This window comes from Lupinus angustifolius, chromosome LG05 (assembly GCF_001865875.1).
Source record: "Lupinus angustifolius cultivar Tanjil chromosome LG05, LupAngTanjil_v1.0, whole genome shotgun sequence".
In the NCBI taxonomy this organism is placed as follows: domain Eukaryota; kingdom Viridiplantae; phylum Streptophyta; class Magnoliopsida; order Fabales; family Fabaceae; genus Lupinus; species Lupinus angustifolius.
In genome coordinates this window covers 12,182,184-12,187,733 of record NC_032013.1, presented here as the reverse complement: position 1 = coordinate 12,187,733, position 5,550 = coordinate 12,182,184, and the positions used below count along the sequence as shown (strand labels likewise).

Here is a 5,550-nt window from a genome sequence, read left to right as displayed (position 1 = left end):
AAATTCTCTCTTTTTACTTAGAAAAGTATAGGAGATTATTTTTGTTTTTCCATATTAGGCTCAAGGGTTGATTTTGAATTTTTTTATTTTAAGGCTCAAAGGGGTTAGCAAAGGATATTCCTATTTTTGGTTGGTCATTTTTGGTCAAGTGGTTCATTCTAATTGAAAGAAGTTGCCTTGATCATATCCTATCAAATTATGTGTAACCAAGTAAAGAAAGATTCAAACAAAATCAATTGTGCAAAATCAAAAAGTTTCTCACTAAGCTCACATAAGTATTGTGTTTGGCTTACACTCCCTCACAAGGTTGGGATCCACACTTTTTTGATACAAGAATATTTGCAAAGAACTTGTTACATAAAATTGATTTTCAAGTTATGACATTATGAAACTTTTTCACAAAACTTTAGCATACATCACATTTTGCTCAATCAAAGCTTAATTTAAAGTATGCTTAACATTTCTAATCATGTGATTAAGTTTCAAAAAAATTTGTTTTAGCTATTTTGTTTTCGGTTTTGAAATTTTTTTGAGTTTTTTGAACAAACAAATTTACTTTTTACATATTTACACAATCTAGTAAAAAAAAAAGGAAATTTTTAAATTACATCAAGTCTTGTCCCCCATTTTTTAAATGATGGATTGTCCTAAAGCCTTAAAAAAAATTGGGCTTTTCTTGATGTGATTTAAAAATTTTGTTTAACTTGTCTAAAAATAAAAAAATACAAAAGTTTAACAAGACTAAAAAAATATATTTGAAAGAAATTAATTTTTACCACAGACTGGATTGCCTTCCAGTTAGCGCTCTTTTAACGTCATTAGCTTGACGTTAGATTTTGGACGAGATTATTCTTTTTGATCATCGATGATTGAGTCTGACTCATCACCCAAATAAGGTTTTAATCTCACAATTTTTAGGAGAACACATAATTTCATTCTCCTTGTTTTCACTATCACTCCTAGATAGTGGTGCCATCAACTCCTTATTTTTGTCTGTTTGTTTGGACTTGTTTTCCTGTAAATCATTTTGAACTTGCAATTTTCTTTTGCTTTGAGGTTAGTCTAACAATTCACATGAATTTATAATTTCCTAAGACACTAAGTTCATGAATTAAATTTGATTGAGAGAATTCCAACCAAACAACATGCTTTTTCATGAAAATTCAATCATATTTCAAATCCAAGTGATAAAATGGAAGTCCAAACAGAATTTATGGAACTTCAAAACACATTTTATCACACCAAACATCCATAAATAAATCCATTCATAATTTCATGAATTTATTTTGTTAAATGGTGAACCAAATAACACACTTTTTAGGAGTTCTTAAGTTTGGAAAAATTTATTTTTGGCACAAATGTAACAAGCATGCTCTTAGTTTTAAAAATTAATTTGACAATTTCAAAATCATTTACTAAGGCATGTTGATGGAGATGTTTGGTTTAAGTATCACAAGATAAAGTATCATCATCAAAAAGTACTTGGTGAATACTTGACCTTTAAGAATTCAAGTGGCTTTCCTTCTTGAAGAAAAATTCCAGCCACTAATCCTTGTTTATTTCAATCCTTTTTATGTTGTTCTTTTGAAAACGTTGATAAGGGGTACCTCCACATCTCTAAAAATTTCATAACAACAATAAAATGTTTCTTAACTAGTGGGTTTTCACTCCACTAATTCATTTTTTTTTTTCAGTTTTTAATTTTTTTCAAATGTACACAAACATAAAAATAAAGATCTACAAAAGGAAAAATAAATTTATACAAAAGAGAAATAAAATGTTATGCACAATTATTTGATTAATGACACATAAAAATGAAATATTTTACTATTAAAGCAATTCCTCGGCAGCGGCGCCAATTTGTTGAAAGCGTTATTCGGTGTTTTTATTTTAGCTGGGAGTTTTCTCCTCTCAACAAATTGTCCTGACAACAGTGTCAATTTGTTGAAAGATTAATACTCTCTTTTTTAGAAGTCTAAGATGCTTGCCATAGATATTGAGTCTATAGATATTGAGTCTAGGTTAGGTAAACCTAGGTGTTAGTCTCACAAGACTTAATAAATTAATTAATCCACTAAAATGAGACATCATCTAGAAATATATGATAATTAGGTTCATGCATTTGAATACATTGATTTTGTGCATTAAAGGTATCATATTTGGAAATCATCTATTGCATGAGCATATATCATATAGGTAGTTCACCATGCATTAACAAGTTGATTTCACCATGCATTAACAAGCTGATTTTACATTGTTTAATGGATCATGAATTTTGTTAATCCATTAACTTAATCGATTATGAATAGTGTTAATCGATTAACATAATCACAGTTTCAACAGAGAACTGAAAAACTGAAAACAATTATTTTCAACAACCCGTTAATAGATTAGAAGGGGAGGCCTCGATGTAGTTTTGCAGTGGACCGCAAAACGAACCAGGATAAAATCCTTGCGCAATCTTTTCTATCCCTTTCTCTTTTACATTTTAAGTTGCAATATTGCATGATATAACATGATAATATTTATATTGGTTCAATGCTATAACTAGTTTAATTTTGTGTAAAAATATTTGTTATATCTTTGCCTGATTTCTCGTAACCTGCCGTGAAAAAGAGCTGTTAAACAAGATTTTATGCATTCTTTTTTTTACTGTGTTTAATCGATTATGAACAATGCTTAATCGATTAACTATGCATTTTTTAGCAAGTGGTCAAAAACCCAAAAAGTGGAACTTGAGCTCTGCCACACCTATTCAACCCCCACTTCTAGGTGTATTATGTCACTGATACCTAACAAGTGCTATCAGAGCTAGTACGATGTGCTAGCTCAACCGTATCCGTGTGATCCGAAAGGGACTACATAAGGGCTCTACTAATCTATTTGGCGGTGATGGCGCATCCATTAACCACCCTCCCGTATTCAGTGGCGATGGTTATGCCTATTGGAAGGTTCGTATGAGAATCTATATCGAGGCAATTGACACGGACATTTGGGATGTCGTTGTCAATAGTCCATACATTCCACTTCATATGGTGGATGGCGAGTCTAAAGAAAAGCATAAAGGCTTATGGATGGATATTGAGAAAAGAAAGGTCCAACATGACCTTAAGGCCAAGTACATCATTACTTCGACCTTATCTAATGACGAATTCTTTAGAGTCTTGCAGTGTCTTAATGCAAATGAAATGTGGGATACTTTGCAAGTTATCGACGAAGGCACGAATAAAGTTAAGCACGCAAGACTAAATCCGCTTACGCATGAGTACGAGTTATTTCGCATGCTTCCTAATGAATCTATATGTAATATGCAAAAAACCTTTTACTCATGTTGTAAATCATTAGGGCGCCCTTGATAAAAGTTTTACTAATGGTGATTTGTCTAACAAAGTTTTGCAGTGTCTTGACAAGAGAGTGCAACCAAAGGTAACCGCAATAATGGAATCAAAGAACTTAGACAACATGTCATTAGCTACTCTATTTGGAAAACTCCAAGAACATGAAATGGAGTTAGGGCACTAGAGACTAAATGAAGAGTCAGACAAGAACAGAATCGCACTCAAGGCTACAAGATTTCAAGAAGATCGAGAAAGTGAGGATTCTAGTTCAGATTCCGATGAAGACTTGAATCTCCTATTTGAAAAATTCAAGAAGTACAAACGAGGAATCAAGAATCTCAAGAAAGAAGCCAAGAACTCCAAGAACTCAACCAAGAAAAGCAAGATTTCCAAAGAAGGCTTCACTTGCTATGAGTGTGGAAAATCGGGCCACATGAAGCATCAGTGTCCGAGCTACCTCAAGAAAGTCGAGAACAAGAAGAGAAACTCTCGAATGTCCAAGTCAAAAGGAGCATACATTGTTTGGGACAATTCCGAGGAAGATTCGACTTCAAGCTCATCCAATGAGGTGGAAAATACAAAGGTATACCTTATGGCACAAGTGCATGACAAGTGCACATCTAGTGATGAAGATGATTCTATTGAGGTACATTCCTATACTTCATCATGCTCTAATGACTCTCCTCCATGCGATGAATTATATGCAGCTTATGTCGAAATGCATGAGGAATTAAAGAAAATTGTTAAAATAAATATAGATAGAAAGAGTTATCTCCTTGCATGAAAATAAAATAATTGAAATGCAAAAGGAATTAGATGAGCTTAAACTTGAAAATGGAACTCTTGATCTTATCTATGCATGTGCCTCGTGTGATTGCTCTACTTCTAAATTATGTCAACCCAGTATATGTGATACTTATGAGAATTTAAATGCTGAAAATTCTGTTTTGAAACAAAAACTTTCAAAGCTCACATATAGTCAAGAAAACCTTAACACATTGCTTGCTAATACAAGAAACATTGGTAACCGATCTGGAATTGGATATAAACCTAAACCTAAGAAAAGACCATGTAGAAATCTAGTAGTTCATATGCATAAGAAGTCAAATAATAACATGCCTACTTGTTTCTATTGTGGTACACATGGTCACACATGCACTACATGCTTTATTAGAAAATTTGGTGTGCCAAGTGACAAATATGTTTAAGTAAAGAAGGGGCAAGATCTCTTAATTACTAACAAGAAGGGACCCAAAATAACTTGGGTACCCGAAAGAGACAAGTGAATTGTGTTTAAAGGTGTGCCAAAGGACATTTGAACGTCAAGGTATAAATCAACAAAAGATGTTCTAGGCACAAGGTTGGTGAGTAGATCAAGGTAAGTTTGCCCTATCACCAAAGGGTAAGTAAGGTAAGTCTATTAACAATGATACAAAATTAATTCTTGATATTGAGTACACTTGAACTAACAAGTATATGTTATTGTTATACTCAATTCATAACATGTGATATCATAGTAAGTGTTATCAAATGCTTTAAAATTCTTTAACAAGTGGTATCATGACATGTACATCTGTATGAAAGTGTCATGTCTAGTGTATGCTTGATACCATGCTAAGTGAGTATATGCTAAGTTGTCTATAAATCTTTAAATTGTACATATTGTCTTTAAATGCATGTATGCTTAATTCTTATATGTTTTAATGCATTCTGGATTTAGAAAGTTTGTTCAATTCTGGATTAGATAGAATTTTAGGTCGTATCCCTTAGCATGTCTTAGTAAGCTCAAATCTGTGCGTAAAATTGTCAACTTTATGTCATTAATCAATTAACCCTCAGTATAATCGATTAAATAAGTTCAAGCAGCTAAAGTTTTTTGAAATAAATCATTTTAATCGATTAAAGTTTTTATTAATCGATTACCTGGACTCAATTTGTTTTCTTCAGAAATTCAATTTTTGTTGTTTTGTGGATTACGTGTATATTTTTGAGTCAAGTACATTTCATGGTTATGGTTGTACCCTCTTTAGTATTTTGTAACTATGTCGAACCTTGCTAATTATGTTAAATTGAATTTGTTTTTGTGTGAATCTTGAACATGCCTTAATTGTGTATTATAATTGAATGACTGAAATATGCTTTAAAATGAAAATACCCAACAAGTGCTAACAAGTTATGCTAACAAGTGGTGCTAACAAGTGACATACATATA

General features: G+C 32.2%; 1 protein-coding gene across 1 annotated transcript in view; it reads left to right on the top strand.

Annotated features, from left to right (window-relative positions):
• Positions 1–3,953, top strand: part of LOC109347838 (small RNA degrading nuclease 5-like) — a 14,694-nt gene extending 10,741 nt beyond the window's left edge. The window contains exon 5 of the mRNA XM_019587926.1: positions 3,941–3,953. The gene's annotated coding sequence lies outside the window, so the exon portion shown is untranslated. The remainder of the gene's footprint in view (positions 1–3,940) is intronic.